Raw genomic sequence first — 13,546 nt, forward strand, 5'->3', positions numbered from 1 at the left:
CATGGATAACAGGTTCCCTTCCTTCATTAATTTTAGCTCAACAATCTGAAGGCACAAGAGGCAGCTCCTGACATCACAGCACCACTCTATCCCTCTCTGTCGAGGAGATTGGATGAGACACTTTAGGAGATGCTCTAGTGGGCATGGTGATACATATATATATATATATATATATATATTTGTTTTGATGACACAAAGCTGGAAGGACTGGCTGGCATCCCAGAAGGCTGTGCTGCCATTCAGAGGGACCTAGACAGGCTGAAGAGTTGGGCAAGAAGAAATCTAATGAATTACAACAAGGCCAAGTGTAGAGTCTTGCATCTGGGAAAGAACAACCCCAGGTACCAGTATGGGTTGGGGACTGAGCTGTGGGAGAGCAGCACAGGGGAAAGGGACCTGGAGGTGCTGGTGGATGGAAGGATGACCGTGAGCCAGCAATGTGCTCCTGAGGCAAAGAAGGCCAATGCCATCCTGGGGTGCATTAGAAGGGGGTTGGTTAGTAGGTTGAGAGAGCATCTCCTGCCCCTCTACTCTGCCCTGGTGAGGCCACAGCAGGAATATTGTGTCCAGTTCTGGGCCCCTTGTTTCCAGAAGGGCCAGGAACTGCTTGAGAGAGTCCAGTGAAGAGACACAAAGATGATGAAGAGAGTGGAACATCTCCCTTATGAGGAAAGGCTGAGGGAGCTGAGGGGCTCTTCAGCTTGGAGGAGAATGAGGGGTGACTGTCCTGGTTTGGGCCAGGATAAAGGTGGTTTTCTGTTTCTGTACTTTTGCTTTTAGCTAAGTCCCTTGTAAGTAGTCTCTCTGAAATTAACAGCAAGTTTCTCAGACAGTGTGTGCTTCTATGATTGATAACACTTGATGTTTATAGTTCCAGCCAGAGACTGGTATGCAGAGCCAAGGACACTGCTTTCCTCAGCTCTGAGGAAAACGTTTTACTGTCCAGGAGGATAAAGAGGTCCCACCTGAACCCTCCTTTAGGGAGGAACGGACAAGATAGATGCCAGAATTGACCAAACAGAGTATTCCATCCCATATACGTCACACTCAGTATAAATTTGAGGCATCACGTGGGCCGAGCCAGATCTTTTCCTGCTTCCCTTCCTTCACCCAGCATCCTGGAAGGATCCCGTCCGTTCGTCTGCCTGTGGTCCTAATCCGTGCCAGCCCATATCTGTGTGTTCCTGCCTCCGGTTCCCGACTGCTGCCGACTCCAGGAGTCCAGCCTGGACTTTCCCAGGGCTGCCCTACAGCCTCGGTGGTGACGTGAGAGTTATTGGGGGAGAGGGGGGAGGAATGTGGTTTCCATTTTCCTGTATATTTGTATATATTTAGTAATTTTTCCCTATTTACCATTACTGTTTCATTAAAGTTGTGTAGTTTAGTTTCCAACTCATAAGTCTCTCTCCCTTATTCTCTCTCCTTTCTTCATCGAGGGGAGAGAGAGATTAAAGAGAGCGTCTGTTATTCGGTTTAATTGCCGGGCCAGTGTTAAACCGTGACAGTGACTTAATTAATGTTTATAAATATGTAAAGGGTGAGTGTCAGGAGGATGGAACCAGCCTCTTCTCAGTGATGTCCAATGATGGGACAAGGGGTGATGGATACAAGTTGGAGCATAAGAGGTTCTGTGTAAACATAAGAAAAAAAAATTTTAACTGTGAAGATGACAGAACACTGGCACAGGCTGCCCACGGAGGTTGTGGAGTCTCCCTTTTTTGGAGTCATTCAAAGCCCACCTGGACATGTTCCTGTGTGACCTGGATGGTCCTGCTATGGCAGGGAGGTTGGACTCGATGGTCTCTCGAGGTCCCTTCCAACCTCTACCATTCTGTAATTTCTGTAATATTCCTTGCCATATGGCATTGTGCTTATCAAGAACATCTTGGGAAATAGAAGAGGAACAGGGACTGTTTGTAGTCAAAGTATTTGTCTACCCAAAACAATTGTCAGCCCACCACAGAACTCATACTACCTTGCCCTGAGCTGGCAAAGTCTTTTCATTACTCTGAATTAATACAATGGAATTTTGCCATCAGGGCCGATGAAAATTGTACAAATGTCACCATCAGGGAATTGAGGAAGAACTGGTTGAGCTCCAGATCTTGAATGAGTTGTTTGAATGAAAAAGTGTTTTTGCTACTCTGACCTAATCATCCATGGCAAGGGTTAATTGCAAGGATGCTGAATTATTTCTGCCTCCTTTTTGAGCACCTTCTGCCCAACATCAAGGTGCCAAAGAAATTAAGGAGGGGAAAGTTTTCATGTTCTGGGAAGCAGGATTCAGCTCTTCCTTGGAGACACTGACTGTTTTTTTGTTGTTATTCTTCCCATCCCCAGGACAGTATGCCCAGCTGCTAAAAACATCATGATTTTTAAGATCATACAACAAAGTAGCCACCAACACTGTAGGCTGCCCATGCAGAGGAAAGAAGTTAAGGGGGACAGGCAGCTCCTAACTCTATCCAGATTATTTTTCCAGACAGGAGTTACACTACTGCTTTCAATGCTGTTTGTAGCTGCTGTTATTGCTGAGTAGCAGTGTGTCACCCAGGTAATGCAATACGTTGCTTTTCAGCACTTAGTTGTTGAATCCTACCAGATTAAGGCAGTCAATCCTACCAGAGCCATTTTCTATTTCCTGGGGCAGCACCCAAGCCGTCAGGGACACCAGCACCACTGTGCAAGGATCCCTATAATGCAGCAGGAGTGGTATCAAAGGATCTGCAGGGTAGGCAAGTCCTTGCAAATTAGTTTGGGATACCAGATAGGTTACCCATGCTACATGAGTATTGTGCAGTTTTACTGATTTGGTAATGACTGCTGTCATGCTTATCATGTGGCAATATTTCCACCATCAAATACAAGAGGGCAGATGAATGTGGTTGTTTACAGAACATCCAAATCTCAGATACATCCCACCCTTTACTAAAGCTTTGCCATTTTAGATCTGTATTTTTCAGTTGCTCCTAAGGTCTTTACGTAGTTCATGAAAGCTGGTAAATAAAACAAGAAGCTAAAACTGAATAAGTTACTTTGACAACTCTTGTGCCATCAAAATGCTTTTACTAAGATTTTTGTGCTAGTAATTATGAAAGTGAAACATAAGCTATCTTCATAGTGTGTAAAACTTGTGTGTAATTCTTTTGTCTGATAAAATAAGCCTGTACAAGACAAAATTTATGGATGGTATTACAGAAAAATGACATCAGTCACCATACCAAGTTATGAGAAAATGCTACAGTATTTTATATATATATATACATATATATATAAACATATATATATGTTGCAACCACCAACAACCTTCCCTGTGGATTATTCATACAATTTCTCTGGTTTTCATTATTCCTTGTAAAAAACTAAGTAACAGGTTACATATCACTGTCACTTTTAATGCACACAAACTTCCTTTTTCTTTCAGTATGAAATATGGTCTGCAAGGTTAATTAACAGAGTTATAATTTACAGAAAACTACTAATGCAGTTAATTCAACTGGAACAGGAGAAACTTCTTAATTCTGCATCCCTTCAGGACCCAGAGTTTCAGCTAGTCTGCAACAAAACCTTAAGTACAGGCTGACACAATTAGAACAATTCAAGCTCAGATTTACCTGGGAGGAGAGCACCAAAGGTGCTGCTGTTACCCTACTAGCATTACATGCTGTCATCTTCAGTACTCCCCATCAAAGAGCTCTGCAAAGCACACAGTTCTCCTTTACTCACTCACACAGACCAACTATTCACAAGTGGCTGGATTTGGTGTCACAGTTAAAGGTATCCAGGATGCTGAGTCCTGGATGAAAGCCAGGAACAGCACAGCAGAGCTAACGCCCCAGAAAACTGCTTGTCCAGCAAAAAAATCTCATGCCATGAGGATGAAGTAGGGAGGAAAAAAGGGAAAAGCATTTGATTTTGTATTATTACTTGTTTCTAAGCTCTCAAAGCTGCTTATATTTACCCATCTAGTAAATTCTTTTCTACTACTAGGTGCACTGGAGACTGTCCTTTGCCTTCAGCCACTCCCGAAGTTCTTTTAATTAAATTCTGTTATTAATATGCAGAGTTACTAGTTCAGATTCTAATATATTTAAAATAATCTTGCCAAGCTGACCACTTTTGTCTTTGCAGCAGGGTGGTCAAGGAGGGGTGAGATGGGGAACCTGTAACAGTTCTCAGCACAGAGCCAGGGAAAGAGTTTTCTCTCTCACACTGCTCACACAGCTCCTGGTAATACTCTGTCTTCAGAATCTCAAACTTGAATTAATCTGAGGCAGATTTTCAGACAGAAATAGAAACTGGATTAAAGAACAGAATTAGAGAATTTGAGCCTACTCTAACATCATAGTTTCTTAATGTCACTCAGATGCTAACACCTTTGACAGAATTCCCTCTCTCCCCTCCTTCAAGCCCTCTGCACCAGTTGCACATGCAAACCAGTGAACTGTGAAGACAGAGATTCATCACGAGCAAGGAGGAAAGAGAACACACATCATTTGGCCTCCTCTCTGCCAGTATTGCCAGGAGAGGCTCCTGGTTACATGCCATGGTCACAGTCATGTAAGTGCATGCCCACTGTTTCTTCAATTCACATGTTAAGAGCAGAACTGGATTACACCCAGGTTACACCTACACTATGATCGTGGTGTTTTTATCAGACTTCCCAACTACAACACCATTGCACTCTGTCTTATAAACAGCACCATATGCCTGTTGTTATATGGGGTCCATCACTAAGGAGCTCTGCAAAACTGACAGTGCAAAGCTAGTTTCAGACTCATCACTGAAAGACACCAATAACATCCTGCTGGACTTTAATATATTACACATATTAATTAAAAGGCATTAGCCATCCTGTGGAAGGAAACATCAGCTGTACTTTCTGGTATAACTTGAATTATTAAATACATTTATCACTGAGGATTTATCTATACTGCTTACCTATTTAATTAAAAAGATGGAAGGGAAAAAAACTAATTTACAAAAAAATCCTGCTCATAACAGGAATAACCTGTATTTATAGAATACTCTTTTTTATTAAGCACTGGGCATCCATTTCTCATTGACTTTAGTTAAGTATACTTGATGAGAAGGTAAACAAAAATAATTGACAAGACTCATTAAATTCCTCTTAAAACATACAACTACTGACTTCAATGGGAGTTGAATCAAACCCTAAATTATGAGCTGCCCAAGATTAAAACAACTTGTTTTAAGGCCTGAGGAAGTTTGTTCATTTTTATACTGTATTGGTGTTCTCCTTTTATTAAGTGTACAAACAAGTGAGATGGGATTCCTCTCAGCTAACTTTAGACATTTACAGTGTACACTTCTGAGCTAGTCATGCCAGACTCCCTTTATACTCAATGGAGAGAAAGAGCCACTTTTAAGGTATGAATCATTTGGCCTATTTTAGATCTCTGCTTTAGAATGAGATAAATTGTATATAAGCATTTGGTTTTCCTCATTGAAAAGAAAGGTAATTAGGCAAACTCATTTAAAGGGAGCTGTCTACACTACAATTGTTTACATTTAGTAAAATGAGTACTTTTTGCAGCAACTGAAGGTACTCCAGTCTTGTCAATGTTTGTGGGAGATCATTAGATACTGAGGTGAACTGAAGCACAAATGCATCTTTTGCCTGATCTTTCAGGTGGAACTTGCTTGCCATAAACAAAGCAAAGGTAAAACATTCTTAGGCAATAATATTCTTTATGTTTGTTCTTGTGACACACAGTATTCATAGCTGACCAACATCAACTTCCACTGTAAGGGGTATTTATGCAAACCAAGCAGAGTAAGGATTTTGCCTTATCCTTGTGATCTTCCTACAATAAAAACACTCTTGGAGTTAAGCGCTCAAAAAGATCACCCAATTATCTGATATAATTAAGACCCAGAAAATCAGCTTCTTAGTTGGAATGGAAGGCATTTTCACTCCACCGTTTATACTGCTTTCCCCTGGTATATTCCAAGAGCATTCTGATTTTACTGTATCAGAGTTGCCGTAACTCGTCCTCCAAAACAAAGCATGTAAATAAACACAGAGTTTTCTCTGGGACAATAATAACAGTACTTGCCTCAGGATTTAAACACAGCATGGTATAATTTTAGCTTAAACAATTTAACTGAAATTATTAAGTTTCTCTGTTATGCATCTTTAGCTTTTGAGATTTTTTATTGTGTTTTATTCATTTTAACTTTCTTCATTAAATTAAAATCCAAGTAATAATTTTTTGTAAGATGTACTACTTCTTTACTCAACATTAGAAATTATGAGATTCCAAGGATACCAATCAGTGTTGCTGATAGTTGGTATCTCTGATAACCTGGTTATTATTCTCTAGCAAAAGATGAGCTGATGTATACCATGAAGAAACTTCCTCCCAATGGTTTACATTCACATCTTGCAGTAAATATGCAGAAGCGTTATGTTCCTCTGCAAGTCTCTGCTTTGAAGACTTGTGTGACACACACCTGGAATCAGAAGTGTGAAATAATCTGGATTGACTCTGAGAAGTCATCAGTTTGAATCTTTTGCTTAAAGCAGAGCTAACTTGACTATCAGATACTCAGTGCATTTCCCAGTTAAGCTTTTGTATCTGTGACCTCCCTAGACAACCTCTTATAGTGTTGTATTAACCATGATTCCATCACTGGAAATGTCCAGACTCAGGCTGGGTAGGGCTTGGAGAAGCCTTGATCTGCTTGAAGATGTCCCTGTCCATGGCAGGGGGATTTGATCAGATGGTGCTTAAAGGTCTCTTCCAACTCAAACGATTCTATGATTCTATGAATATTTTTTTCATAATGGTGAATAAGAATTCTTTAATGTAATTTATGTCCAATGCCCCTTGTCCTTTTGGGGTGGACCTCCAAGATCCCTCTGTAACTACTGGAAAGTTATACACAACAATTAGATCTTAAACTTTTCCCCAGACTGAACAAATCCAGTTCTCACAGCTTCTACTCATGTGCCACAGACTGCAGCCTCCTTTGTGCTCTTCCACTGGACTTATTTTCAATATGCTAATGTTTCTTGTATTTAGGAGCCAAACACTGTACACAGTATTCCAGATGGAGCCTCTTGAGTTGGTAGGGAAGAGCTGCTTTCCCCAGCCTGCTGGCTACACCCTATTGCACACTCTATGCAGCCCCATCTGCAGTTGGCCATTGCTGCTGCAAGGACACATTGCTGTCTCATATTCAGGTTGTTCACCATGAATCCCAGGTCTTTTCCTGAAAGACTGTTTTCTAGCCTGCCAGTCCCCAGCTGGTACAGTGGTGTAGTATTTTTCATGTCCAGACAGAACTTCACATGAGCTTAACTTCCCTCTGCCAGGCTATTTCTGTAGCCTGTTGAGGTCCCTCTGAATAGCTGCCCTGCCCTCCAGCAGACCATCTTCTCCCCACCTGCTAATGTAGTGAGGATTCATTCCATGCAATCATTCAGCTCATTAATGGAGCCAGTCAGACTTTCATCTAGTAACCAGAACACTTTGAATCTGATGGTCCAGTTAGTTTTTCATTGACCTTGTAGTCCACCCATCCTGTCCATCTCTCTCAAGTATGGTTACAAGGATACAACAAAAGATGGTCTTGATAGTCTTACTGAAGTCAAAGTAATCAATATCTGTTGCTTGCCTGTCATCCTCAAAGAAGTCATCTAATCACTGAAGGCAGCTGGGTATCTTTGGTAAAGCCACGCTGCCTGCTCTTAAACTGCATTGTGAAGGAACTGTATTTTGTAAATGAAGAACAGATATATCACCCTACAGAGCTATAGCAATTGGGGTTGTAGATGGCTTTATGATGCAGTAGTAAGACCTGGATTAGCTCTTACATAACAATACATGTGGAGAGAAGCACAAGAACTCTTGAGTGATGTCTATACTGTCATGTTAGCCTGGACCTGGGTGTGCATGCCTGGGCTACATTCCGCATCTACTGGTTCACCTGAGCCTAGCATAAGCAAGATAGCTGGCTTGATAAGAACAGGAGTTTTGGGTTTGAACCTAATTCCTGTAAGCAATTTGAACACAAAAACACACGAGACATTTGAATTGGCCTATTTCAATCCTAAAAAGTTGTCCCCCCCCACAGAGCAGCCTCACCTATACCTCTGTATGGCCTCATATCTTGATATTACTGTGCTTCAACTCTGACACTGCTGTACCTGATGAACAGCAACATTTTAAGACCTGACAATGAAAAATGTCTGCTATCAACAGGGGATTTGTAAATATTTGGAAATTGTCTGGGGACAGCCTCTCCAAAAGATCTCATGACAGCTGGTCATGATTAAGTTAGCAGAACAGCTGAACAGAAAGCATACAAGAAGATAGAACCTCAGGAATGTCTTATCTAAATTAATCCAGTTCAGCTAATCCAATTCACAGCCAATCTGGAGGCAACAGTACCCTCCTGTGAGCCCATCTTCCCAGGTTTTACATAAATGTTCTCCAGTTATGTTCTTTAGAGCATGCAAATGCTCATACTAGTTCAGACCACATGTACATCTAAATTTATGATGAGTGGCCATAAGCAAATGCCTAAAGAAGACCAAGAACAAGATGAGTGCACATTAAGCTCTCTCAAAATGTGTGTATTCTCAGCTCAAGGTTTTTCCCCAAGTGCTTTCTTTGTTAAATAACCCTGAATTAATATCTCTTTAAAATACTTCTACAATCTCCCTATGAAGCCCTTTGCATCCATAAAATACTTTGGCACAGTTGCACAAATTCATATTGTTTTATTTCCATTGAAATCTGCTTCTATTAGTTCTACTAGCTTCTATTCTTGTATTTGAAGAAAGAACAAAGTCAATTCCTTTCCACCCTTCCTATGCCATAAAGAAATACAGAATATATGGATTTCCTTACTCTAATTCCATTTTCTATATAGATAATATATATATGTTCCAAATATATATTAATAATATACAGATTGATCTATGTGCATATTGTATATTAAGTGATATAATCTATATTCCATACAGAATTCCATATTGATATACAAGCTGTAGGCAAACCATAGTTTTGTTTTTCTTTCCTAATAAATTTCAAGACTTTGCTTGCTTTTCTGATGTTTTCACAAGTTATGCATCTCATTAAGACTTTGTTTCCAAATGGTAACAGCTCAGAGTCCATCACACGTGCACACAAGCTTATGTGTGAAGGTAGGGTTTTTTCTACACATATTTCTTAGTCATGGTGTTTTACAAAGGTCTCTTCTGTTCACTTACAGTCTGTCTTTGTCCTTACTATCCTGCAATCCTTCATTTCACAGATTTTCATACTGGACCAGCAAACTTCCTCACTTCTTTTCCAGTTCACTTAGGAGATCCCAGCATGGGGGTCTGGGAAACTCCAGCAGTGACCTTCCTCCTCTGTAAGAAGTAACCAGTCCTCTTACCCCCTGTTTCCTGACTTGTACTCTGTTACTTAGGCATAAAAGCACCTTTAATTTAATCTCATGACTGTGGAGTTTCCTTGGAAACTGTTGATGATGGTACTGTCACAAATCCAAGCAGACTGGATCAATTTGGCTGTCTGTGTCCAAATATTTGCTGACACCCTTCAAAAAGAGAATTGTAAAATTAAGACTTCCCTGACACTGACTCTTCCAAGGTAGCTTGTGTGAAACCAGGTAACCACTCATTCTTACTTTTATTACCACTTCCACAAGTTTGCCCAGAGGTCTGATGCATAATCCTGTAGTTTCCTTGATTCTGTCTGAGAACTCTTTCACTGCTGGTATCAATTTGCCACACTCCATTCTGCAGGTATCAAGGGCTACGGTGAGCAGTTGCAGACTACAGTAAATCTTCTTAGAACCAATGGATGAAATATCTTCTTGCTTCAGTGATCTGTTAAGGTTCATCTTGCAAATTTGTCAGATAATCTCCTTTACAGTCATTTGAGTTTCAGTCAGATGCTCTTTTGAAAAAGTGTTCTGGTGAGTGGGTTTTCCTAGTATCTTCCACTGTGAACATAGTTTCTTCTCTGAACAGGACTTTTGCTCTCCATAGTGTCATAATTATTGACCAACCCTACAGACTCTCTGATGATCTGCTTGATGTATTTAAAGTAGAGTTGTGCTGGTTTAGAGTCCTTTACCAAGTTGCTCCTCATGGTTTTGGTGGTGGTTTTTTTTCGTCTGCTTAATTTTATTTTTATATTATATCAGCCAGGATTTATGAATTTTTTTCTGTTTTCTTCATTTGAATATGACTTTAGTGTTTTGAAGCTTGCCTTCTTGCTTCTAATAACATCTCTTCCTCACTGTTTAGTCATGCCTGGTTCTTTTTTACCTTTACGTAAGCCTGTCTTAATAGGTTGCATGCACTGACATATAAACTTCATATATTTAATGCATAACTCTGCCATGTCCCAGGCATTGGCCTCCGGTGGTTACATTTATGTGCAGATTAGTTAAGGAGAAAGATAATTTTACATAGTTTCTGCCAAGAGAGCAGATGCCATATGGAGTACTTGCCACCCTACAGCTCTGACTGTCCAGACATCAGGCCTATAATAAAGCAGAAATACTGCATTATTTCAGTCAACCATGCTCCCAATCCCATTCCAAGCAGTGTTGTTACACTGCAGAGGTGTTCTGGTGACCACATTCTTCATATAACTCTTCAGGTTACAGCCCTCTGCAGCAACCTCCAAAAAACCCAAACTGTCTTGCCCTGTGAGGGACCTGCTCACCATCTTCTCTTCTGTTCAGCCCAAAGAAAGTGCAGTCTGAATGAATACTCAAAATTAAATTAGTGGTTAACTGAACCCTGAGAGCAAGGGAGGAAGAAGGACAGACAGTCATAAACAAAAATGAAAATGAGTGGGTGTCATGTAGTCATTGTCCAACGTGGCACCAAACACATGGAGAGCAGCATAGCAGAGTGCAAGAGTCAGACTGCAGACACTATTTCAGAAATCTCATAGACACTTTTCCTTGCTTCCATGAGCTCCTAATATTATTTTGGGATATCACTTTTACCTCTCTTCTGCTAAGCAAAAAACAGACCGTGTTTTGTCATGATGCTTTTTTGTTGTTCTACGGGATCAAGCCTATTTCAGCACAAACAACCCTGCACTGGTAAAAACTGAGGAGTTCATAGGACGAGAGGCAGCAGAAGCAGCAAGCAGTACTTGTAAGGTGAGGAAATCTGCCATGTTGGCAGAAAAGAATCTACAAGTAGGGGAAGGGAGCGGCTCATGCTCTAGGGGTTGGGTGGGAAAGAAAAGCAAGTGAATAAGAGACCCAGTGAGAGGAAACACTTGAGGAAATTGTGAAAAGCAGAAGTCTGCAGCCACACGGGCTGCAAGATGTGGCTTGTGAATGTGGTGTACCTTGAAGATTGGCTTTCCCTGTCAGAGCAGGCTTGCTGCCTGTGGCAGTTTCTGGGTGGACAACAATGGCCTATGCCCTGCAACCTGCCCAGCCCGCTCCTGGCTCCCTCCTTGCCTCACAAAAGGCTGCGTAGCACACAAATGGCTTTAATAACACCAGCAGCATTTGGATGTTGACGTCCAGACAGTCTTCAAAGTGCACCATTTCACACTTAAAATGCCTAAATGAAAGTGCAAATGTCTTTTGAAGTGGGATCTGAAAGCGCAGTGACAGACGCAGGAGGACACTCACTGCTCAGTGAAAATGTCTACCTGTGGCATTGGGAACCAGGAGCCACCACTGCAAGTCCCCTGAAACATAACTGGAGCTCTAGTTGTTAATACACATAAATAATATTGACTAGTGGAGTAAACTGAGATGGGCTTGTTAAACAGAGGGAAAGGCACTTCTTTTGTTCTTACAAGTAGTATGATCAAACTATTTTGACCTACATTACTGTTGGAAATAGTTATTTCAAACACGGTAAGTAGATTTACTATATTTTAAATGAAAGATGGTTTGTATTTACTATTTACCTTGTCATGAAGCAAGGCAGGGAGTTAATTAAACTAGCCTTTACTAATCTGTGTGACAATTTACACAGTAATTAGTTCAACAGGACTAGACAAGACTTCACAGTTCTTCTAAGCCTCAAGGCTGATACAAGCCTCAAGGCCAATTGCTACAAGATTCAACTCTCCTGCGCATTCCCCTCAATTCTCTTGCTACAGATCAACTTTTAGAAACAGCCCCTCTGGCTTTCTGGAGTCTACACTTTCAAATTTTTCATCGAAAGTGGAGTTAACACCACCCATCAGGACAACAGTATTTGTGAAATTCAGGTTTTGAAGAATTTGCCCTATAATTAAGGTATGTGTGTCAGCATCCTCTTTAGTGGCATTGGCAATTAACATTACTAATAGACGTCTCATGTCTGCAGCTTCTCATATGCTGTTTTGGCCTCCTGTTTCATGTTGCTGAACAGAAAAAATGATACCTATTTACAAGAAAACCCTTCTGTATCTTCCTGGAAAAGCTATTAGCTAAAAACATGGAAAAAATTTAGAGCATGTATTCTGTCTTAGGTTTATGCAACAGAAATTAAAGCACATAAGGAGCTAGAGACTCTAAATATTGGAGAGTGTTTACTTACCATCATGATCCATATATGAGAAAAACATACACTTTAAAGGGAGGTGAAGTAATGAAGAGACACATGGAAAAACTAAATTTCTATTAAAAGACTCCATAGACAGCAGCTAAACATGATCCAAGGTACGTTTTGTAATGCTGGTAGGAAATACTAAAGATGCTGTGTAAAATGAAGGTCTTCTCAGCATACAAGATAGCTATACCCAAATCTCTAAATATTTTGGATAGAATTGCTGAAATAATAATCACCATTTTTCTAAAGTCACTAGTGTATGCATTTGTCACTCTTCTAAATAATTCCACCACTTTGTACAGAATGAAGAACTTATTTATTTTTTATTGCTTAAAAGACTATGTATTGCTCATATATTAAATTATCACTTTGTCCCCACTCCTGTCTGCACTGAAAATATGTTAACATGCATTTTGTTGATGAAAAAAAAAAGGCACTAATTAATCAGATTGCAAGAAACAAAGAAAAAGGATGACAGAAACTTGGAAATATGATTCCACTCTTGACTTGTATTCAGGATAAATACAATTACAGATAAAGTAGCCAAATTTAGTGGGAGAATGTCACCCTTTCTTTGTAAGGCATGTAGTATATAACCTCTTTTGCAAATTCATGAGAAGAAACAGCCTTTCTTACATATTCCATGTGCATGTATTTAGTTTTTCCTGTTGAATAGTTTGGGTTGGAAGGGAAATTTAAAGGTCATCTAGTCCAACCTCTCTGTAATGAGGAGGAACATCTGATTGCTCAGAGCCCTACTCATCCTGCCCTTGAATGTTTGCATAAAACATGTAAAAAATACATCTCTACCAGTAAGATAAAACATTGTTTTTAAGACAAGAGCGGACGTTGATGAGGTTCACTCCAAAAGATGTACAGAAAAAAATGTCATCATTTTCTCCCTCAACTCTGCAAATCCAGTGTGATGCAGAAGCACCATGAGCAATTGCTTCCACACCCAGCAGAAAGGGAGAGTGATGTCTA

Source organism: Calypte anna, chromosome 1, assembly GCF_003957555.1.
Source record: "Calypte anna isolate BGI_N300 chromosome 1, bCalAnn1_v1.p, whole genome shotgun sequence".
Classification (NCBI taxonomy): Eukaryota; Metazoa; Chordata; class Aves; order Apodiformes; family Trochilidae; genus Calypte; species Calypte anna.